The following is a 25,744-nucleotide window of genomic DNA, read 5'->3' as shown; positions in this document are numbered from 1 at the left end:
GCCCCTCTTCCAGGCCAGCTCTCTGCTGCGGCCCGGGAGTGCAGCGGAGGATGGCCCAAGTGGTTGGGCCCTGCACCCCATGGGAGACCAGGAGAAGCACCTGGCTCCTGCCTTCAGATCAGCGTGGTGCGCCAGCTGTGACAGCCATTGGAGGGTGAACCAACGGCAAAAGGAAGACCTTTCTCTCTGTCTCTCTCTCACTGTCCACTCTGCCTGTCAAAAAAAAAAAAAAAAAAAAAAAAAAAAAAACAAGAACATAAAGAATGATTTAAGCCTCCCAAATCTCAGCTGCCTCTCAAACCACTAGAACAGGCGAGTTTTTTGGGATTTTAAACAACTCCTACTTTTCACAGGTCTCCTATACCAGCTCATAGTGAAATACCATAAATAATTATATTCTCATAATTTATTCCTTGTATGCAGTTGGTTCAACCAAGGAATCCTTCTAACAGTAAATGGTTGAAAAATTCACTTTTTAAAACTTCTATGTAAAATATTGTTTTCTATTCAATATTACTTTCCTCTGGCCAAAAAAAATAATAAATTTTAAAAAATAAAACTTATGGTCCTCCTAACTCTTTGTTTGGCAAACAATAATTGCATGGGGAACATTGATGTTCTTAAGGTTTAGGAACTACCCAATAATCAGCTCTCAAATCTGTATCTATTCTAGACAGAATAAGGTGGAGATATGGAATAGTAAATTGTCATTCCTATATCGAGAACATAAAATGCTACTTTAACAAATTAAAAGTATAATACAAGAATTTTAAAGTAAACAAATACACTGATGTAGGTTCACATGTATATATATTTATATGTGAAACTGCTAAGAGTGCCAAAATTCCTAATACTCTTTCTTTTAGACTAAAATATGATTATATTCTGCATATAGTAGTGATGGATATAAGCTACTGTACAGAGTTTAACAAAGAAATGACATTTCTATTACATTAAAGAGACCTGCTACCACTGCCACTTCTCCTGGCCCCCACTGCTCTATTGATGTCACTTCCCTTTTGCAGCTAGTGTGATTGAAACAGGTCAAGAGAAGAAGGAAAGAGGATGGTTCTCTGTTGTTATTTTTAGACTTTTCAAGTGATTGCACCCTCAAAAAATAAGAGTATGGAAGCTGGAGCCAATACTGTAGGACTTCATGCCCAGCTTTAAAAATAAAAATGTCTGATAACTCCAACTTCAAATTCAAATGCTTAAAGATTCTATTAGTAAACAAAGACAATGGGATCTAGCCAAGGTTTCAATCAAATGCAAAGCACAGTTATTTATTAGCACTGGGAGCAGTACTTCCTGTTGGGTTCTGCTTTGAGTAGATTTCTCTTCTCCTGGATCTAACCACACCTGACTTAGTCTGTTCCACAAATGGATTATTGTTTTTCATAGAAAATCAATTAAGTAAACAAGTAAAAAGAAGATTTATTCAAAGGAGATAATGAAAACAAAGTCATGAGATCCACCAAAGAGCAATGTTCCAGGCAGAACAGGCAAATCTAGAGATGCAGGAGCTTAGAGGAATCAATGGGAAGGATCCAGGGCAGCTCTACAGCCCATGGGGGAAGGCCCAGCACAAAGGGCAGTCAGGACAAAGCAAGTCAGGTGGAATTGTACAGCATTCCAGCAGCCAAGAGTGCAAGCATAAGCTCTGCTCTGCCCTGCCCTCTGAGCTCTTGAGAATCAACAGATGCCTCCTAATAATTGCTATGGAGAGAAATAAATGATTAATTTCTCAAGTACAACCAGATAAATGGAAACTGAACCTATCATTGTCATCTTATAATCAGCAAACATACATTATTAAAACATCAAAGTGATGGCATTCAGCTAAGAGATTTGCTAGATACCAAAAGCACTCAAGCCTTACTTTCAAGGAGTTATTCTCAAATAGAATTTTAGCTTGACAGCACTAAGCTGACTCTTATTTACTCCCAGAATAGCCTAAGTCAACATTACTGTCCTATTTTTTAACAGGAATTGGAAAGATGCACCCAAAAATGAACTGTATTTTATCATACAATGAAAGTATACTTTTGCTTGCAGTTCTCATAAAATGATTTTTAATAGTCAAATAAATCTGACTCAAAATAGACTCCATATTTTTGTTGCATTATTAATTAATATAAGCCCAGTCAGAACTTGGCATTTATAAATTAGCACAAGCAAAGTAACTAGATAAGTTTATGAATATAGGTAACAAGTAATGCTTGAAGAATGCAAATTATTGAGAGATTTCCATCAAATTTCTCTAAATTCAAGGCAAACAGAAGAAACAAAGTTAACAAATATAAATTGAATTATATGTCAAACATCATTATTTTTGTATCACATTGATATAATGTTGCTCATGGAGCCATATATATTGGCAAAGTGACATTAAAATTAGAGGATACCTTAAAAACTGATTTCTACATTCCTCAATGTAGTATCATTAAAGAATAACAATATGTGCCACAGCAATACATCCCAATAAAGTGTTAGTTGCTTAACTAGTGATAGCTTAAAACCAACATGAAAATTGTAGTACAGCCTATAAAAATAAGCCAGAAATTATTTTTATTCTTATTTCTAAACCAGGTCAGCTACAATAAAAATAGTAGTGGGGATGAATAATCAGCTCTCATTTTGCCTTCCTGCTATTTAAGGGGCAGAAATAACTGATAGAACCATTGAGGAAATAGGAGAAAAAAACTCACATTCTACTTTTAGCACTTCTCCCAGGTTTCCACTTTTTCAACTTTTTTCCAAATTATACTTTGTTTGGCTGTAAAATAACTACCTGGTCTCAGGAGGGTTCAGACTTGGAAACTAACGCTAATATTTCCATTGAAACACAGTTTGTGTGATGACTGCTGCTCAGCAGATATATTATACTCTATTTAGTACCCAGGTTAAAAAAGTTATATGATTGAGAGGAATTTTTTTTCACAAATAATGAATAATGTCACCTATTTGTCCTCAGAACACATTAATATACAGCTGAACTCGACACAGTCAAGCATAAAGATGAATGTGATGTCAATTTTCCCATGTCATTTGAATGCTCTCTGTGGTGTTGTGATCACTGCCTTCTTATTCTTCTCATCACTCTTTTTTTTATATTTACCAGTTATGTCTTTAATAAAAATAAAGGAAAAGTTGTCCCACAGGTTTTCCAATGTTTTTCTGGATAACTTCAGAAATATTTCCTAATTCAAAATATTATTTTTATTATATTGATATATATTTTCTTTTTTTCTTTTTTTATTTTATTTTATTTTTTGACAGACAGAGTGGATAGTGAGAGAGAGAGACAGAGAGAAAGATCTTCCTTTGCCGTTGGTTCACCCTCCAAGGGCCACCGCGGCCGGCACGGAGCCAAGTACTTATCCTGGTCTCCCACGGGGTGCAGGGCCCAAGCACTTGGGCCATCCTCCACTGCACTCCCTGGCCACAGCAGAGAGCTGGCCTGGAAGAGGGGCAACCGGGACAGAATCCGGTGCCCCAACCGGGACTAGAACCCGGTGTGCCAGTGCCGCAAGGCAGAGGATTAGCCTAGTGAGCCGCGGCGCCAGCTATATTCATATATATTTTCATGATTTAAAAGAATAATTTGACAAAAGAAAATTGGTAAACTTTCACAGTTTTAGAATCATTGCACTTTCATTTGAACTAAAACCACACTCACACATACACACACACAAATACACATAAAAATAAACTTTAGACTATGTGCCTAGGGCCCACAAAAATCAATGCTTTCAAGTTACTTTGATGGACAAATAAAGATTCTGCCATTTGGGGTGGGGGGAGGGATAATGTACATGTATTGCATTCATTAGGGGAATCTGACAATGTACTTGACTATGCAGAGATGAACTGAATGTAATGATTCAATGAGTCCACATGGTAGACTCTAACAGCCTCTGCATCCCTTCATCATGGTGCTAGAACAACTAGAGGAAAATGGAAAATAGCCAAGCTATATCCACATATCCAAAATCGCAGAAAAATCTGAAAAATTAAAACTTGATAACACATTGAAATTCATATATTCTGCAAAATTCTTCAACAATACATATTAAACTATAATTTTTTAAAAATACCTAGACTAACATTAATATTTTTCCTGTGGTATTGTGAGTACTACATAATCACAGTAAGTTCAGAGCTAAAAGGGCTGAGAGACTAGATATTTGAAACAGTCCTGGTTTGGTTAAAATGTTAATTTTTTAACTGAATTTAATATATCCTAAAACCCATGCTAAATATGAATATATTCCTTTTAAAAAGATTTATTTTTATTTATTTGACAGGCACTGTGACAAAGACAAAGGGATAGACAGAGAGAGAGAGAGAGAGAAAGAGATGTTCCATCTGCTGGTTCACTCCGCAAATGGCCACAACTGGGACTGGTTCAGGCAGACATCAGGAGCCAGGAACTCTATCTGCATCTCCCACATGGGTGGCAGGGACCTGAGCACTTGGACCATCCTCCTCGGCTTTCCCAGATTCAAAAGCAGAGCAGCTGACACTCCAATATGGGATGCCAGCCTCACAGGCAGCTGCTTAACCCACTGTATCACAAGGCAGGTCCTTGGATATATTCTTTACATTGCATAACTGCTTATATCAACTAAAATTTGAGCTGATAAAAAATAGTTGTTTTGATATCATATAATAACTAGAACATGCTGTGAAATATTCACCAACTGTAAAAGAGTTTTTAAAAATAAATCTTCTAAAAAGGAAGCTGTAAAGTTACTATTGTATATTTTTTATCATTAATCAAGATCAGGAAACTGCAGTTTCTGTTTATGTACAGAAAAACCACAGGGATTAGACAAAAATTACAATTGGTTGTTTAAGAGAAGTAATTCCCTAAGGAATTTTTCCTCACTTAAACATTTGCTATACTATACTGCTTTATATAATATATTTATATATAGTTATACTTAAAAATACCATGTTACATGACACATATTCTATACGTATACTACATTGTTATATATTATGTATATTATATACTTAATCATCAACAATGTGACAATTTCTACATAAGACAACGATCAATTAAAATATATAATAGAGGGACTGACACTGTGGTATAGTGGTAAAGCCTCCGCTTGCAAGTGCCAGCATCCCATACGGATGCTAGTTAGAGTCCCGGCTACACCATTTCTGATACAGATCCCTGTTAATGTGCCTGGGAAAGCAGTGGAAAAAAGCCCAATTCCTTGGGCTCCTGCACACATGTGGGATACCTGGATGAACCTCCTGGCTCCTGGCTCCTGGCTTCAGCCTGACCCAGCCTTGGCTAAATAAATCTTTTTAAAAATATGTAATAGAAAACATCACTACCAATAATAATAATAAATCATTTTATTTTTAGCTCATTATACTTATATATTTTATGGATGTTTCATGTGTAGATATAAATGAAAGTTATTTTGTTTTATATAAAGGAAAAAGTAAATGAATAAGACTAAATGAATAGTCATAATAACATCATTTAACTTATCAAAATTAATTTATACGTTTAGGCCAGCTACAACAAAAATCCCATATATTTGGAACTCGGAAAACAAAGAATACCTGGAAAAATATGCAGGCAAAAAAGTTACAAAGACTTACAAAAGAATTATGTAAAGAAGCTGGTTCTTTGAACTACAGTTTAAAGTACTTTATTTAAAACTGCTAGGAAGAACAAACTCACAGAACAGTTCTAGAAACAATGTTGAAAAGATGAATTTTTAAATGCATCATAATTCAAAAATTAGTAAGAAAATCATTTCATAATGAACACTGTTATAATCAATTATGTCCAAAAAGTTATTTTTGAACTTCATTTTCCATCCTGTACATTAAATAAGTCCCAGATGATTATTGTGGTCAAAATAAAAAACATTAAAAGTAAAAACAAGGGCAGGCATATGGCAAAGTAGTTAAGTTCCAACTTGGGATGCCTGCATCCCTTATGGGTGAGCACCTGGGTTGAGTCCTGCTGCCTCCACTTCTAATCCAGCTCCCTGCTAATACACACCCTAAGAGGAAACAGATGATGACTCAAGTGCTTAGGTCTTTGCCACACACCTAGGACACATGGATTAAATTCTGGGCTCCTGGCTTCAACCTGGTCCAGCTGTGATGTGGGAGCATTTGGGGAATAAACTATGGATAGATGAGCTTTATCTCTCCCTGCCAAATAAAATGAAAATACATACACAAAAATTTTAAGAATCCAAGAGTTTCCCTTTCTTCCTTTTGTTGTTGTTTTTTTGTTTTTGTTTTTGTTTTTTTGACAGGCAGAGTGGACAGTGAGAGAGGTCTTCCTTTTCCATTGGTTCAACCCCCCCAATGGCCGCTGCAGCCGGCGCACCGCGCTGATCTGAAGCCAGGAGCCAGGTGCTTCTCCTGGTCTCCCATGTGGAGTGCAGGGCCCAAAGACTTGGGCCATCCACCACTGCACTCCTGGGCCACAGCAGAGAGCTGGACTGGAAGAGGAGCAAACAGGACAGAATCCAGCGCCCCAATCAGGACTAGAACCCAGGGTGCTGGGGCTGCAGGCAGAGGACTAGCCTATTGAACCACAGCGCCGGCCCAAGAGTTTCCCTTTCTAAAACAGGCCAATGGGGGCCGGTGCTGTGACGTAGCCAGTAAAACCACTGCCTGTAGTGTTGGCATCCCATTTGGGCGCTGGTTCGAGACCTGCCTGCTCCACTTCCATCCAGCTCTCTGCTATGGACTGGGAAAACATTGGAAGATGGCCCAAGTCCTGGGCCCCTGCACCGACGTGGGAAACCTGGAAGAAGCTCCTGGCTCCTGGCTCCAGGCTTCAGATAGCACAGCTCCAGCCATTGCAGCCATCTGGAGAGTGAACCAGCAGATGAAAGACCTCTCTCTGTCTCTCTGTCTCTCTCCCCCTCCCTCCCTTCCTCCCTCCCTCTCTCTCTCTCACTCTCTGCCTCTGCCTCTCTGTAACTCTGCCTGTCAAATAATGCATAAATAAATCTTAAAAAAAAAGGACAAACACTAATGAATGTTTATCTTATCAGATTACAAATAACTTCAATGATAAAATGTTTAAGTAAGCTACGTTACAACTATATAATAAAATATGCCCACTAAAATGCTTGAATGTTAATATGTAAAATAACTTTTGAAAGCAAGCTATAAAACTGAAATTTTCTCAACTTTATTAAACAGTACACAGAAAGAAATGACAATCTAATAAAAAAATTATCTGTGAAATAGCAGCTTCTGTATTTTTGAAGGTTTCTTTTCACACTGAGGGAAGAAATTAAATATTCTAAGTTGAGACCTTCTGTATTGCACAGCATATCTAAAATTAACCCAGACAGTCTGCTTTCCCCAGCCCTGTGTGAACCATTCCTTGTGTGTGCAGCCTGATTACTCCCCAGCCGATAAAAAACACTCCATGTTTTCATGGATAAATTAGATTCACCTTTGTAACAGCTGGAGCCTACCATGTTAAGCAGATGGAAAATTAGTCCATCTGCTTCCTATTAGTGATAGGTTTAAAAAAATGGTGAAACGTATCTGCCCTAAATCTACATGTAGAGAAAGTAGAAACTGAGTTCTTGATCATGATTTTCGATAGCCCTACTAATGACCCTTTCCCCTCAAAGAGGTTTCCGGCTACTGGAACAGATTCTTGAAATCCCTCCACTAGGGATGTATGTCTCTGATGCAAATCTCTCTCCTTTTTTCAAAAAAAAAAAAAAACTTATTTAAGTTATACAAGTTTCATGGGTTTCACATATATTTAGGAACATAGTGACACTTCCCCCCACACCCTCCCTCCCACCCAAGCTCCAACACTTCCACCTCCTCCCTCTCAGATTCTCACTCTTAATTTTTACAAAGATCTATTTTCAGTTTACTTAATGCTTGTATAGTTAACCTTACATTAAATAAAAGAGTTCAACAAATAGTATGAAGGGAAAAAATAAACTATTCCTGTAGGAAGAGACAAGGGCTGTAAACAACCATTAAATCTCAAAATGCTCCTCTAAACAAAAAAAGATCTTAAGAAGGAGCTGATACATTTGAGTTACATCCACCATAAACTTCTTAAGGTCTTCCTGAGAACAAGCTGTGACTGGAGAAAGGAGGGCAGGGTTAACAAGGTAGCAACTGCTGTTCCGGAAAGTAGTCAGTGTAGCCCTATGGAAGGGAAAGATCGAAGCTGGATAAAGAGATGAGAATACGGAAGAGGATCTCTCTTCAAAAATGAGTGTAATCACTCATTTTTGTGAATTACAGTTTGAGGAAGCACAATACTGAAACAGCTATCATGACCAGAATTCATACACAAAGATGTGATGTTCTTAATTTTGTGAGTTATACAAAAATAAATTTTATCAGCTTTGCTTCATATATACTATGCATTTTTAAATTTGACTTAGTGGTAGTGTAAAAGCATCTTAGATGGAAACCAGAATAACCATAAATTAGTACTTTGAAATGACTGTCTTAAGATTCCAGAAAATGTGTGAAACTCTATAGTAGATGACTAGGAGAAGCTATCCAGATACAAATGAAATAATTCATTGAAATTCACAACTGCCTTTATATTACATTTACTTTTAGATGAGATCCCAACTTAAAAGCACCTTGTCTGGGGGCCTGCACTGTGGCCTACAGTGCCACCTGTGACACTGGCATTCCATAAGGGCACTGGTTCAAGTCCTGGCTGCTCCACTTCCAATGCAGCTCCCTGCTAATGGCCTGGGAAAACCAGCAGAAGATGGCCCAAGTTTCTGGGTCCCTACTATCTACCTGGGAGACCCAGATGAAGCTCCAGGCTCCTGGCCCAGCTCTGGTTATTGGAGTCATCTGGGGATTGAGCCAGTGGTTGGAAGCACTCTCTCTTGCTCTCACTTTGCTCTCACTCTCTCTCCCCACTCTGCTAACTCTGACTTTCAAATAAATAAATTTTTAGCAAAACAGCATGCCTCATTCTGCCTATAAGATGGTTAACATATGTTGGTACTCAACATAAACAATCAAAGTCTATATTCTATAGTTAGCTGGAGTTAGACTGTATCTTTCAAAGCAACACAGAACCTATAAAGGCTGTTCCCTTAAGTTCAATGTATCCTCTAAATTGTCATTTCATTTGTTCCCGAGTACTCTATTTGATCCTCTAACACACATGACTACACATACACTTTAGCAAAAGGATATTTTAAGAATTGATGCATGTTTTTTGACTAATTTTGTACACATTAGTACAGTTTAAATTAGCACCAGGGACAAAGTCTCCAACTGTAATTCTACTTGGAATGACAAAACAGAAACTTACCTATTTATTTATTAAACACATACTTAGCAGTTGTAAAACCCACTACAGTGGAATTTGAGAGACCAGAGAAGATACTTCTCTTTGAATATGATGCATGGAAAAATCATGTCAGGAATAATTTAGTCTGAGAAGATGAAAGAAAATCACCTTGTCTTCCTTGTACACTTACCACACTTTGTTTAAGATTATAAAATCATGTACTAATAATGCACAGTATAGGAACTCCCCAGCTCAAATTTAAATAAGCCAAGTTGCAACACTGCTGTCCTTAGAGTTTTGCAAGAAGTCCAGCAAAGTACTATTTCGAGAGGAAAGAAACATGTAGTAGGAAATTTGCGTTCAATGATTTCAGTGTATTTCGGGTCTAAGTAGTAGCTAACATTTATCTAGTACTTACTTTCCATGTGCTAAGACCACTAATTGTTATTACCTCATGCTTGAGGAGCTTTTGTCAAGTTACTTTTACAAATGAGGGAATTGAGCACACACAGTTAAGTACCTGGCCAAATGTCATACAACAGACAGAAACTGATGAGGTTTCCAAACCAGGCAGTCTGCCATCACAGCCCATGTTCTTATCACATGCCTCAAAGTGGTTTAGTGGTATAGTATACTCAATCTTCCTTATTTCAAAGATATGGCGTTCAGATTTCATACTGCCAAGAATTATTTGGTAAATACCTGTTAGATAAATTCCCCCCAGTAGAAGTACTAACATAAAAAGAGCACTAATATAAATCTAATGTTCAAAGAATTCAGTTTTCATTTTAAAACATGGCTAAAATACAGGGCTGGCAGTTAGCCTAGCAGCTAAGATGCTGGGATCCTATATTTGAGTGCCTGAGTTCGATCTCCAGATCTGGCTCCTGACTCCAGTTTCTTGCTGATGCAGACTCTTGGAGGCTGCAGTAATTGCTGAAACAACTAGATTCCTGCTACCCATGTGGGAGATTAAGTTCCTGGGTTCCAGCATCAGTCTGGCCCAGCTCCAGTTGCAGCAGGCATGTGGGCAGTGAACCAGTGGATGGGTGCATGCTCTCTCTCTGTCTCTAATAAATAAATTAACTAAAATAAATAAAAATGGCTAATAGAAAACTAATCTCATAATCTAACTTTCTTTTATATTATACACTAATATAAATATTAAATAAGTAGATAATTCTGTCCTTTCTTTTTTGTAGCACTGTAACCCAGACAAAATTTCAATAAAGTAGGTTGAAATCTGACATAAATTCATTTCCCTTATATAATCTGAAGACAAAGGTGATGGTAAAGGTACATGATTTCAAATAATAATTGAGCAACTGATGTCAAGACACACTGAATCGGGGCTGGCGCTGTGACACAGCAGGTAAAGCCATCACCTGCAGCGCCGGCATCCCATATGAGCACCGGTTCGAGTTCCGGCTGCTCCATTTCCATCCAGCTCTCTTCTATGGCCTGGGAAAGCAGTAGAAGATGGCCCAGGTTCCTAAGCCTCTGCACCCACGTGGGAGACCCAGAGGAACCTCCTGGCTCCTGGTTTCAGATTGGCTCAGCTCTGGCCTTTGTGGCCCATTGGGGAGTGAACCAGAGCATGGAAAACCTCTCTCTCTCTCTCTCTCTCTCTCTGTGTCACTGTCTCTCCTTCTCTCTGTGTGTTACTCTGACTTTCAAATAAATAAATCTTTAACAAAAAAAGACACACTAAATCTGAGAACTGCTACCTAAACACAATTTCTCTCTATATGAAGCAAAGTATGGGGGTAGTCTTTTTATTCCCAATAGCAAGTAGAAACATGCCAACTGACTACTGTAAAAGACAATACAGCTTCAAAAAAATTTCAGTAGACTAGCAAAATTACATTTATGTAAAATTTATAAATAAAAAGCATAAATTATCTACAGAATTTAATGATTATATTTTATAATCTTGTATTTTTTTAAGTATTCTACTTTAGATATGAAGTTCTGTTACATTGAGAAAAATTAAACTAAGTAAATCAAATAAGGTAATCCTATTAAACAAGCCCCTTTAAATGTACATAAAGTACAATCTAAATTTTTCTTCCTTGAAGCAAGCCCTCCCCAGAATTACTTTCTTCATTCTCTAATTGTTAAGTGTGAAAAGATACAGGTGGTGAAATGCCAACTTGCACTTTTTCTGGTGAAGAAACAAAAGCAGGAATTTGGGGTGATGGAAAGCTGGTGAAAACAAAGAGGTGGGGGCCAGCGCCATGGCGCAGTAGGTTAACCCTCCACCTGTGGTGCCAGTATCCCATATGGGCACCGGTTCTAGTCCCGAATGCTCCTCTTCCAATCCAGCTCTCTGCTAAGGCCTGGGAAAGCAGAAGATAGCCCAAGTGCTTGGACCCCTGCACCCCCATGGGAGACCAGGAAGAAGCATCTGGCTCCTGGCTTCGGATCGGTGCAGCTCCAGCTGTTGTGGCCATTTGGGGAGTGAACCAGCGGATAGAAGACCTTTCTCTCTGTCTCTCCCTCTCACTGTCTGTAACTCTAACTCTCAAATAAAATAAATAAAATCTTTTTTAAAAAATATTAAAAAAAAAAAAAAGAAAACAAAAAGGTGGAAAAGGGACTTCCAACAGCAGACAAGAGAATGAGACCCCTGCAGCCATGGGGAACAGTGGCAACACTGTGTTCAGATAAAACCCAGGGAAGGGGCATGCAAAAAGAGAGCAAACTGCTCAGACAAGTTCTTCTTAAGGTCCTCGAAGCCCCAGTGCATTTAAAAGTGATCCTCTTAACTACTAAACCTACCTCATTATCTACTTCTTTGTTTCAATCCTTGATGCTTCTAGATCTATGTCAGCAGACTGGTATACTCAAATATGGGTAGATTACCACCACCAGTTTATTGCTAAAGTACTTGATGAGCCATTCCCTCCCTGATTCATCTTCTCTCCACACTGAATACTGACCTCACAGTAGCTCCTCCCTTTCTCCTACCCACAGCCTTTCACTGGGGAAGTATGTTCCACTGCTCCTGGCTCTTGAATAACTATGAGGCCTTTTCTCTTATTTTCACTTTCAATGTCATTGCCTGTGTGGAAATGTCCTTGCTCAGCCCAGAGAAAGCATGATGTTGCCTTCCTCATGAAGCCTCTCCTTACCTCATCTCAATGTCCTCTCAGTGATCCTCCACAATACTGAAAAAATAATCTTTAAAAATCAAAGTGATCATAAAAATCCTGAGATAAATCTTGCAATATCACTCCAATTCCTTCAGGATAAAATGCAAAATCTGTATTATGAATGATAAGCCCCTTCAACAGAATTACATTACACTCAGAAGACCATGCATGTGAGAGAAAACAAGTTCAGCTATGAATAGCATTTCTAAAATGTTATAACCACAATCTGGAAAGATGAAATACCCATTTCAGTATATTATATTATTGAGGGCAATTTAAAAGTTCATGGCAAAATGGAATTTAAAAACAAAGCAGGATTTGGGTCCCCCCAAAATTGAAAGTGACGCATAGATTTTAATAAGACACATTTTCTATGAACATTTTGAAGATTTTTCATATACGAAGGTTTTATGTTTTAATTAAAATTGTGTTATCTTATTTTGGACTATATATTAAGTGTGGACAGACTTAGGATCGTTTAAGCCTTCTGAACAGCCTGAATTCTGTTCTGCCATTCTTTTTTTTAATTAATTAATTAATTAATTTGAAAGGTAGAGTTACTGATAGGGAGAGGCAGAGTCAGAGAGAGATAAGTTTTCCATCTGCTGGCTCACTCCCCAAATGGCTGTAGTGGCCAGGATGGGCCAGACAAAAGCCAGAAGCCAGGAACTTCCCACATGGGTACAGGGGCCCAAACACTTGAACCATCTTCTGCTGCTTTCAAAGGCACATTAGCAGGGAGCTGGATTGGAAATAGAGCAGACAAGATTCGATCTGGTACCCATATGGGATGCTGCCCTGCAGGCAGCAGCTTAACCCGCTCCGCCACAGACCCAGGCCCTATTCAGCCATTCTTGAAGCTTCTTTTTCCATCTCAAACAGCTTTCTCTGTACTTAGACACTCATTCTTTCCACTGGGATCTCACTCGTGGAGATCTTTCATTTAGTTTTTTTGTATGTTTGTTTTTTGTTTTTTGTGGTGTTTGTTTGTTTGTTTTGCCAGACTGCCTTGGCTTTCCATGCCTAAATACTCTCATAGGCTCTTTAGCCAGATCCGAATGCCTTAAGTGCTGAGAGATTTATCTAGGGGCCAGCGCCATGGCTCACTTGGTTAATCCTCCGCCTGCAACGCAGGCATACCATATGGGCACCGGGTTCTAGTCCTGGTTGCTCCTCATCCAGTCCTGCTCTCTGCTGTGGCCCGGGAAGGCAGTGGAGGATAGCCCAGGTGCTTGGGCCCTGCACCTTCATGGGAGACCAGGAGGAAGCGCCAGGCTCCTGGCTTCGGATCAGCGCAGCGCGCCGGCTGTAGCAGCCATTTGGGGGGTGAACCAACAGAAGGAAGACCTTTCTCTCTGTCTCTCTCTCTCTCACTGTCTAACTCTGCCTGTCAAATAAAAAAATAAATAAATAAATCCAGAAAGAAAGAATACAAGGAGAAATCACACACAGAGCCTTGACCCAATTCCTCTCAAGGGCAGTTATCTTACAAAACCATGGTTCTGCACCACAACCAGGGTATGGATGCTAATCCAATCACAGCATAGAACATTTTCATCATCATATTTCCTCTTGCTCCCACTAACCTGTTTTCCTTCTCTAAAATTTTTCATTTCAAAAATGTTCTATAAATGTATTATACACTATGCATGCAACATTTTGGGACTGGCTTTTTTTTCCCACACAGCACAGTTCTCTGGAAACTCATTCAGATTGATGTGTGTGTCCATATTATGGGTGGTAGCTGTTCCCTGAGTATTCCAGAGGATAGACAGACCACAGTTCGTTTGATAATTTACCTTCTGTAGGATATCCAGGTTGTTTCAGTTTGGGGCTATGATTGAAAAAGCTGCTGTAATTATTTAGTTCCAAATGCTTCTATGAACATGTCTTCATATTTCTGGGGCAGGTGTCCAAGAGTACTACACTGTTGGATTAAATGCAGTTATATGTTTATTTTTTTAAAGAACTCATCATACTACTTTCCAGAGGGTACAGTTATTTTTATATGATACTGGATTCTACTTGGTAGTATTTTTAAGGAAAATCTAAAATCCTTATTGATGAGAGAAACTGGTCTGTAATTTTTCTTCTTTTTTTTTTTTTTTTTTTTTTTTTTTTTTTTTTTTTGACAGGCAGAGTGGACTGTGAGAGAGAGAGAGAGAGAGAGAGAGAAAGGTCTTCCTTTGCCGTTGGTTCGCCCTCCAATGGCCGCCGCGGCTGGCGCACCACGCTGATCCAAAGGCAGGAGCCAGGTGCTTCTCCTGGTCTCCCATGGGGTGCAGGGCCCAAGCACTTGGGCCATCCTCCACTACACTCCCGGGCCACAGCAGAGAGCTGGCCTGGAAGAGGGGCAACCGGGACAGAATCCGGTGCCCCAACCAGGCCTAGAACCCGGTGTGCCAGCGCCGCAAGGCAGAGGATTAGCCTAGTGAGCCGCAGCGCCGGCAATTTTCTTTTTTTGTACTGTCTTTGTTTTGTTTTAGGATCAGTAATGCTAACTTCACAAAATGAACCCAGAAATCCTTCTATTTTCTGAGAAATCCTATATATATATATGTATAAAATTCATGTGAAGTCTTCAAGTGTTGATAGAATTCCTCAGTGAAATCATCTGGGCCTGAGGATTTCTCTTTTGGAAGTTCTTAAATTACAAATTAAATTCCCATAATAGTTTTGAAGCTGCTCAAATTATCTACTTCATACTGTACACTATGGTAATTTGTTTTTTGAAGAATTGTTCTATTCTGTGTTGCCACGTAAATGTAACACTTGCTCTACATGTTTTTTATGTGTGAGGTCTGTGATGATATGCCCTATTTCATTGATGAAATTAACAATTTACATCTTGTTTTTTAGGTCATTTTAACTAGACATTTGTCAAAATTGTTGATTGTGTTGAAGAATCATCTCTTTGCTTCAATAATTCTTTCTAATTACTTAATCCTGTCTTCAATGTCATTGATTCCTAGTCTTTACTATATATTTCCTTCAACTTGTTTTAGGTTTATTTTGATTCTTTTAAGATTTATTTATTTGAAAGGCAGAGTTACAGAGAGGCAGAGGCAGAGAGAAAGAAAGAGGTCTTCCATTTGGTGTTTCACTCCCCCAAATGGCCACAATGGCTGGAGCTATGCCTATCCAACACCAGGAGCCTGTCGCTTCTTCTGGATCTCCCATGGAAGTGCAGGGGCCCAAGTACCTGGGCCATCCTACACTGCTTTCCCAGGCCATAATAGAGTTGGATTGGAAATAATCCAGCCAGGACACAAACCAGTGCCCATATGTGATGCTGGTGCTGCAGGCAGTGGCCTTGCCCACTATGCCAAAGCACCAGCCCGTTTTCTTCTTTCTTTTTTTTTTTTTTTTTTTTTTGACAGGCAGAGTGGACAGTGAGAGAGAGAGACAGAGAGAAAGGTCTTCCTTTGCCGTTGGTTCACCCTCCAATGGCCACCGCGGCCGGCGCGCTGTGGCCAGCGCACCGCGCTGATCCGATGGCAGGAGCCAGGAGCCAGGTGCTTTTCCTGGTCTCCCATGGGGTGCAGGGCCCAAGCACCTGGGCCATCCTCCACTGCACTCCCTGGCCACAGCAGAGAGCTGGCCTGGAAGAGGGACAACCGGGACAGAATCCGGCGCCCCAACCGGGACTAGAACCCGGTGTGCCGGCGCCGCTAGGCGGAGGATTAGCCTAGTGAGCCACGGCGCCGGCCTCTTTTTTTTTTTTAAGATTTATTTCTTCATTTGAAAGGCAGAGTTAGAGTGAGAGAGAAAGAGAGAGAGACAAAGAGAGAGATCGATTTCCCATGTGCTGGTTCACTCCCCTAACGGCCACATGGCCAGGGCTGGGCTAGGAAAAAGTTAGGAGTTTCTTCCAAGTCTCCCACTTAGGTAGCAGGGTAGCAGGGTAGCAGGCACCTGTGCCAACTTACCCTGCTTTCCCCAGGCCACCAGCAGAAAGCTGATTCTGAAGTGAAGCAGCCCAGACACAAACCAGCACCCATATGGAATGCTGGCATGGTGGGCAGCGGCTTTACCCAATATACCACAACACTGGCCTGTATTCTTTTATTTTCTTGGGGTAGGAGCATAAATTATTGATCTGAACCTAATTTCTTCTTTTATTTTTTTTTCATCTCCTCTATTAACTTTAATTACATTTTCACCATGCAGCCAAGAACGGAGCTTTGACAGTAAGCCATAAATTTACACAGCAAGCACTGTCAGTGCTCCACAGTTGCAACGCTGAGACACCACGACAGACTTGGATGTTTCTTCCTTCTGCCTTTCTCTACTGAAGAACAATAAAAAGTATTCAAAAGGCTTGCTTACCCACATTTGCCATAAATCTGACATTATTGCCTTGAACTTTTGCATGGCTTATGGCAAATAAAAAAAAACCTAACTTACTTTCTCAATTAGATTGTTAAATGCAAATTTCCAACCATCACAGTGATGACAGAATTGGTACAGGTTTCACCATAATACACTTGCTTGTAAGGACAGACGTTAACACTAAAGAGGATTTACATGTCATGTGGATCATTTACCATGTGAGCAAACACTTATGGTTCATAAAGAGCCCAAATCCTTCCAGAAGGGTTCCTTGGCAAGTTTCGCAGAATACTCACTCAACAGCTGAAACAGGTACAGACATCAGTATCTTAAAAATAAAGCTCACCCACAGCAGACAGACACAAAAATGAGGTAAATACCATGGGCAAGATTATGGTTCTTGGAAAGGCTAAAAAAAGGTCAAGATACATTTTTGGTAAGCTTTTCCTCCTAAGCATGTTTTAAAAGCTGAAAATATTAAGTGCTGGAAGGCTCCAAGACTTAACACGTGTGCTTTGTTATCCAACAAAACATGGCGTTCGGCTGCACTGCAAACTCGCAGCCTCTCCCAGCTGGCAGTGCACAGCCAACTCGGCCACCGTGAAGACAATGTTGGGATCTCCACTTCTCTTAAACGTGATCTGTGCTCCAAGGCCAGCTGACTTTTGCCTAAATTCCTCATGGAACAACACTTAATGCATTCTTCTAATAGCCAGTGGGCTACAACAGGTAGCTCTTATACTTGTCTTCTAAACCACAATAATAAACCGCAATTAATTCTGTATATGAATGAACTAAAATATCTTCCTAATCTATACCTACAGTTCTCTGAGACAATCAATGGGAAAAAGGGTCAATTCTGATTAACAAAAAAGTAAAATTATCCCATTTTTTTCCTCCTACTCCTTCCCTTTCCAATAGTCGGATCTAGGCACTTAAAACCAAGAAGATGTAGCACTCTGAAACACCCCATCAGGACCCCAGAAGCTCCCTTCTTCTGATGGAAAAGTGTGTTCTCCAGTACGTTGCTAGGCTGGAAGCAGAGTTGAGGCGGCTGGGTGGGAGTGTCTGGGAGTCAATGTTTCCTCGTCTTCTGCACTGCTGCGGCTCAGCTCCTTAGAAGGTTGCAAACTTGGCGAAGTCCTTCTGCATCTCGGCATACTACCCCCGCAGCCTGGCCACCGCCTTTCTGTGCTCTTCGTCCACTGCTGCCCACTTCTGGGGCTGTTCCTTCATAAACTCTTCCCACTGGAGGCTGCGCCGCTTCTCGTTAGACACCAAGTAGTCATTATACATCTTTTTTCGTTCCTGTTCTCTCTGTTGGAGTCTACAGACTGAGTCATTAGCCGCTTGCAATCTCTGGAGGACTTGCTGTAAGTTGTCCTGCATAGTTTCTCTACATTTGGGGAGAGTGTGTTCATTTGTTTTGTGGATCATATTCTTCAGATTTTCAAGAACTCGCATTTCTCGAAGACCGCGTTTTTCTTCAAATTCTTTTACAAAATAACGGGTTTCTCCTTGAATAACCGGTCTGTGATCCAAAAGTCTCGAATGAATTTCTCCGAGATCCTTGATAATGAGATGCGCTGAGCCCGCGGTCCCCAACGAGTCCCGCTTCTTGCCGCCGCCGCCCGTGGGGACCTCACAACCCACAGGGGTCTCTTCCCCTCCGCCACTAATTTCTTCTTTTATTATACATGTATTGTGTGCTGCAAATTTTCTTCTCAACATTATTTTGGGTATCTCCTACAAGTTTTGATATGTTTTACTTTCAAATTCACTTAGTTTTAAATATATAATTCAGTGTTTTATATGGCTTCTCTAGGGGCTTCCACTTTGACCCAGAGATTATTTTACATGTGTGTAGTTTAGTTTCCAAGTTTGAAAATATTTTTGTTTTTGTTGTTACTGGTTTCTAGTTTGTTTTCATGAGGTTAAAGAACATACAGTATGACTTAATCACTGGTTAATGTTTGATGAGCCATAATATGGTATGCCTTTAAATATGTTCCCTGGCTACTTGAAAAGAATATAGATTTTTCTGTTGCTATATGAGTACTTTATGAATGTATATGAGATCCTAGTTACAAAAGCCACAAATAAAATTTCATTCTCCATAAACAAAGTGTGCCCTTTCCCTAAATAAGGGGCTTTACATCAGAGTTTTGTTTTCTCAAACAAATTTAATGATACTGAACACACCTCAAATTAAACTTCCTAACACTATCCTCTGAGACTTTACACGTTGTCATTATGTGAAAGACTGTAACTCACACTTCATTAGTTTTAGAGTGCTTTCTTTTTTTTTTATAACTAACATGTTCTTCACACTACCCTGTCTGAAATATTTGCCTGTTATCTCTATTTCTGCTAATGATTAAATATAATGCAGAGAGAGATAAGCCATAAGACCTTGCTAAAGAGACCTGGACTTATAATTTTTAAACCCTAGGTCCATAATTCTTCCACATTCTGCACTGCAGAAATTTAGTTGCTATGCAAGTTATAGCAGAATAGCTAGACTTGGACCCTGTATGATTTACATAACATCCCCCTAACTCAATTTCCTCAATTTAAAATAAACACAATGATACTATGTTTCACATGGTTGTATAAAAAATTAAAAGATTTCACACATATGAGAATGTGGAGATCAGCTTCTGACACAGCATGTAAGAGTGAGGTGAGACAATTATGACTGTGAATCTCCTTTATGGAAAAAAGGCAAGACTGTCAACAAAACTCAGCACGTTGTATTTTCTCATGTGCATTATATCTTCACTGAACTCCATATGATAAAGTAAGTTGGCAAGGTAAGTAAACCTAAAGGGAAAAGCCTGATCTCTTTTAGAACAGAAAGAATACATATTTTTAATAAGTTGAAGCACTTACTCCTCTAACTTTTCACTGCTGTATTTTACAGACTGACCCAGAATACACACTGTCAGATCTACTGTTAAAAACTGGCCCAGCATAATAGGAATAACTGAACACCTTTGCCATGCAAAGTCTACAAAGCATGAGAAAGACCCTTCTGCAAGTATTAGCTATTAAGTATTTTATTATATATTACTCCTAGGTGAAAATCTCTAATAAATGACACTTAGATTAATATTATTTGATGATAAAATCGTAATATGAAAAGTGTAACATAAAAATTTAAAAAGGAGGTTTCTATATTGCCTCATATTTCCACACTTTTGTCAGGGAAATGAACTGCTATTCAGATAATTTAAGTGTATTCAGTGAAGGAAGCTAAGAGAAGTGTCTCTCAAGGTACCCCTGATGGAGGTCAAAAACATCATTCTCGCTTCAGGGGAGTTACTAAGGAACATGTTAGTCAATGAGAGGCCACATAAACGATGGAGGTCCCAAAAGATGACATCACTTAGTGGTGTTGTACCTACATTCTCAGAGGTTGGCAAGAGAAGGAAATTACCTAATGACACATTTCTTATAATGTAACCCCCACTGATAAGTGATGCATGACCACAGAATAATTATGCAGAAGCTTTATTGTAACAACTAAAAAAAAAAAAAAAAGGTGCCTCTAAGATTAAGAACTCCAACAGCATCCCAGAAGCATAAATCCATGATCTTTTTAGTTTGGAAAGTTATAGGACCATTTGGGATCAGTTCAGCTAATTAAAGAAACACAGGCAGATCATTAAATGGACATCACAGTTCCAGCTGAACTAAGATAATCTTGAAAGAAGTAGGGCCTCCTTCATTTACAACATGCTCCTCCCCATATTTTTCCACTTTGGAAGAGTTAGGGGTAAATGGGTAAATAACACATGGTAAAAGAAAAGTTTTGGTCTGTGAATCTAAGTTCCTTCTATATCAATATTATGGTTCATGATTAAGATTACTCAATAGTAACTGTGTTGAGGTTTCATTAACAATGGACAATTGATGTAACTCTAGTATTGAAAGAATAGGAATGAGCTGGAAGAATATTTTTAATTATTCAAAAAGCAGAGAAAGAAAGAAAAATCTCCCATTTACCGATGCACTCCCCAAATGCCCATAACAGCCAGGGCTGAACCAGGCCAAATCTGGTAGCTGAGAATTCAATCCAATGTCCCAGGTGCATCTATCTGAGCCATCCCCACTGCCTCCCAGGGTGCACATTAACAGAAGGCTAGAATGAAAGCAGAACTGGTACTTGAACCCAGGCACTCATCAAAGCAAGAACTTAACCACTGAGCCAACACCTGCCCCATGCCGTATATTTTTAAAAACCAGTGATTAGACCCTTCTGAGCCGTCCATTGTCCTTCGGATTTGCAGCTAAAAACTACTATGATTATTAAAAAGGTCTGTGTCCAAAAAAAGAGAAGAAACCCCCATCTTTTTTCCTTCTTAAATCAACCCCTCAAAAGTTGCCATTTGTCCTTCTTGAATATCATATACATCATGCACTTATAGTTCCCATGGCAAGCAGGGTGAAGAACACTCAACAGTGTTTACAACACTTGGCATCCAAAGCAGGTCCCTAAACTTTGGGGCCACAGAGCCTGGAAGGTGAGGACTGAGGACAGTGAGGTTGTGTTCACCTATATTAACATCACAGTACCAAGGACATCACAGTTGGGACTTAACAAGGCTCCAGGCAGTTTTTGCAGGGCCCTGGAGAAACATGTTTCATTTCAGATAAAGTCAACAGCATGAGTTAAGAGCCTTTTTTTTTTTTTTTTTTGGAAGCCTTTTCTGTTTGGCACAGGGTTTAAAACAGAAAAGAATGCCAAGGTTCACATCCCTACAGAGCTCATATACTCTGGTAATAGAGAAGCTATTGTAAGTGCAGCATAAGAATGTCACCAGGGCCAGCGCTGTGGCTCACTTGGCTAAGCCTCCGCTTGCGACACTGCCATCCCATATGGGTGCCAGTTCTATTCCTGGCTGCTCCTCTTACAGTCCAGCTCTCTGCTGAGGCCTGGGGAAGGCAGTGGAGGATGGCCCAAGTACCTGGGCGCCTACACCCACATAGGAGACCAGGAGGAATCACCTGGCTCCTGGCTTCGGATTGGCACAGCGCCGGCCCTCACGGCCATTTGAGGAGTGAACCAACAGAAGGAAGACCTTTCTTTCTGTCTTTCTCTCACTGTCTAACTCTGCCTGTCAAAAAAAGAATGTCACCAAAGTAAAATTGAGAATAGTATCAGTCAAGTATAGTTATAGACAGGGAAGCCATGCTCAGACTATATTTAGATGTTAATGCAGAAATTTAATGAAAATCTATTTCTGCTCCTTTTCTCTATAAGAAACACATGCATACAATAGCTTCATTATTTAGCATTCTATTATCATTTACTAACACAGATACTAAGCAGTTTCTGTGAACTATCTTGCTTTTTGCTTGGTTATGAGGCCAGGAAAGGGAGAAAAGTAAGAGGAAGACTTTTTTTTCTTTTTTTTTTTTTACTTTTTTAATGTAATTGTCAATGTCTAAAGGAATGTTAGTGCCTGAGGGAATCAGCAATGTCCCTGTACACTAAAGCTCAAAACTTTCATTAAATGCTTCTGCCCCTTTTCTAAAATCAGTAATAAGAAATGTCCCAGTTGGACCAAAAACCCCATGTGTTTATACTCAGAATAATCATCATTCTTCTACTTCTATGCTGAATGATATTTCTGGGCTAGGCCTCAGCAGAATAGCAAGATAGAGGAAAAGTATGAGGCAGGAGGGTACATCCGAGATTAAATTAGCCCACAGAGTCAACACAAGAATCATGCTTCCCAGGGCACATGTTACATAATTAGACAGAAGTTTCTCCAGGAAGTGTGAATGAGCTCATCTTGAAAAATGTAACCAATAACTGGTGGAGCACAGGTAGCACTATGTCGATTCAGAAGAAAAATAAATTAGCCTCTGTGCCCTACCCAGATGTTATGCCCCAAAGAGGATGCGGATACCTTCTGTCTGATACCTTGCATTAATCTCAGGATCTGTTTTATTACTACACAAGATACTCAGCAATATTTTTGCTTACTATAGGGTTATAAATTTAACCTCTCATTTCCAAGGATACATGCATGAGTTCCATATGTTGGGAGTCCTAATTTAATGTATAAGAATGTACTCCAAAATTAAGAGTGAATTTTATGTTAAAAATTTTGCCAGATAAAACATACAAGGGGACATCAAAGCATTTGTGGAAACAGAATTAAAAGATAAGTTTCTTTGGTGCAAAAAAATTTGAAATCCATGCACAATTTTTGATACACAATTTTCATGATCTTTTGGAAGACCTTTCATATGCATGCATTTCAATTATTTTCTCATTAAAATAAGCTTATCTTTTTAAAAGTGATTATTTATTTATTTGAAAGGCAGAATGGCAGACAGAGAAGGAGAGACAGAGAGAGAGACAGAGATAGAAAGAGGTCTTACATCTACTAGTTCACTCCCCCAAATAGCTGCAACTGCTGTGATATCAGAGTATGAGGTGCCATTTATATTTCTGGATGCTTATTAATAAATTTGGAATATTAATAAGTCTGTGGGTTATTTCCTAAATTCAGAGAATTCTGAACACTGGCACAAATGAATGAGGCAGCATGATAAGATTTAAGCTTTTTATTCATCGAGAGAAATGCATAGGGGAATGAGGGCTCTATCTAAGAGAGAGAAATCTGGATTCATACCAAGCATCAGGAGCCAGCCATGTGGAGGAGCATGCAGGCCAGGAAGCATGGGGCAGGTGGCCCGAAGGCCACGCACCCCTGAGGTGCAGGGTAGCAAGGGTCTGCAGTGGCAAAAGAGGCAAAAGGCAAAAAAAGGGCCAAAAAGGGCTGGGCCCACCGTGTCCCAGGCCTCTTAGACTTTTCCAAAGGAGAGTGGTTAATTAACCTGATTGGCAGGTGGGCACACAGGTGTGGTCAGGTAGGGCATGAGGTCACACAAGGGTGTGGTGAAGGCGAGGTCTTCCAGCTCATAAACCTGATCAATTTTATACTGTATGCCTGCCTACAAGAGCTGGATCTGGGCCAGGCTGAAGCCAGGGACCAGAAGCTTCATCTAGGTCTCCCATATGGGTGGCAGGGGTTCAATACTTTGGACCATCTTTCCACTGCTTTCCCAAGAGCATGAGCAGTGGGCTGGATTGAAAGCAGAGCAGTCAGGATTTGAAGTTCATCATTACACTAAAGTTAGGTTCTAATTTGTTTTACATCCAAGAAAGAAAAGATGATTTTACCTATCAATATGCAAATGCTTATTAGGGTCATCTTGACTTCTGTATGATATTCTACCTAAAATCTACAAATGAGGGGCTGCCTTCTCCACTTCTTATCCAGCTTCCTGCTAATGTGCCTGGGAAGGCATGGAAGACGGCCCAATTATTTGGTCTCCTCCACTCAAGTGAAGACCTGGATGGAGTTCCTGGCTTTGGCCTTTGGCCTGACCCAGACCCAGCTGTTAAAGCTATTTGAGGAGTGAGGAAGGTGATAAAAGAAACCTCTCTCTCTCTTTTTCTCTGCATCTCCCACTTTGTCACTCTGCCTTTCAAATAAATAATATTTTTAAAAAAATAAAATCCATACATGGAATGTACACAGGAATGAAAGGAATTAAATTATGCTAGAATACAGACTAAGTGGTTTTTTTTTTAATCTTGGAATATTAGTCTGCAAAACCAGCACAATCTTCATTCTTACTATTTAAATTCTGAAATTTGAACACAATAGTGAATTCAAGTCTCAACCAATTTCAGCATGGATTAACTAACTATGGCAATGATAAGTAAAAATAATTTAATTTAAAAAGACAATACATGAACCCATTTAGAAAATATCACCTGCTTTTGAGTAATCAAGTTATTGGTATGATGGTCATATTCTCTAAAATACCCCTTAGGATCTAACTTACTGGCTGCTGGAATTTATCTTGCAACCTCAACATGCAGGAAATCAGTGGCAAAATATCTGTACTGGTCAGCTATTCATTACTCCAGTCCAAAACCTAAGACAAGCTCCTTATGAATGAAAGAAGTCTCTTTTGGCTCACAGCTTTGGAGGTTCCCAGTACAAGCTCAGGAGGAGCCTCACTGTTCAATGTCTGGTGAGATGGGAAGATAGTTACAGTAGAAGGTATATAGAAGTATGATCACGTGGTGAACAAGCAAAGGAGAGCAGCAGGGCCTAACTTGCCTGTTATAACCAACTCTTTTGTAGGGCTACCTTTTGAGGGCATACCCACAGTGAACTTAAGGACTGCCCACTAGGAACACTTCCAAAACACCATACCTGGATTAAGTTCCTACCCTCTCAGCACTGCCAACACAAGACTCTGGGGTTTAAACTGTAATAATATGCATGAGTTTGAGAGCTACATCCCATCAAACCATAGCAATAGTTACCTACATAATTGAAAAAAAGTTATAATTTGTGCAAAAATTTAATAATTTTTCAAACCTCATCCATCCACCTACTTAATGCAGATTACATTTATGACTCAAAATCAAGTGATGCTTCTTATTTGAAAATAGCTTTTCCTACCTTCTATATAACTTTCCCTCACCTCCAGATATATAAAAACAAGGTTAAAAGAAACACAAAGAGACTCCAGAATCTGGAAGCTGAGTTTGAATTGTGCCTCTGCCACTTTATGAAATGAAATAAATACACCTCTTACATTCAACTATTTCAGCTGTCAAATTGAAATGGAGGGGCTGGCGCTGTGGTATAGCAGGTAAAGCTGCTGCCTGCAGTGCCAGCATCCCATATGGGCACCGTTTTGAGTCCCTGGCTGCCCCACTTCTGATCCAGCTCTCTGCTGTGGCCTGGGAAAGCAGTAGAAGATGGCTCAAGTCTTTGGGCCCTTGCACCCATGTGGGAGACCCGAAGAAGCTCCTGGCTCCTGGCTTCGGATCCACACAGCTCCGGATGTTGCAGCCAACTGGGGAATGAACCAGCAGATGGAAGACCTCTTTCTCTCCCTCCCTCTCCCTCTCCCC

General features: G+C 39.7%; 1 protein-coding gene and 1 pseudogene across 13 annotated transcripts in view; both read right to left on the bottom strand.

The window, feature by feature from the left end:
- PCLO (piccolo presynaptic cytomatrix protein) overlaps positions 1-25,744 on the bottom strand; it is a 526,538-nt gene that overhangs the window by 427,979 nt on the left and 72,815 nt on the right. The window lies entirely within an intron of this gene.
- LOC127490281 (biogenesis of lysosome-related organelles complex 1 subunit 5 pseudogene) lies at positions 10,932-25,729 on the bottom strand (annotated as a pseudogene).

Source organism: Oryctolagus cuniculus, chromosome 3, assembly GCF_964237555.1.
Source record: "Oryctolagus cuniculus chromosome 3, mOryCun1.1, whole genome shotgun sequence".
In the NCBI taxonomy this organism is placed as follows: domain Eukaryota; kingdom Metazoa; phylum Chordata; class Mammalia; order Lagomorpha; family Leporidae; genus Oryctolagus; species Oryctolagus cuniculus.
This window is presented reverse-complemented; position numbering and strand designations above follow the sequence as displayed.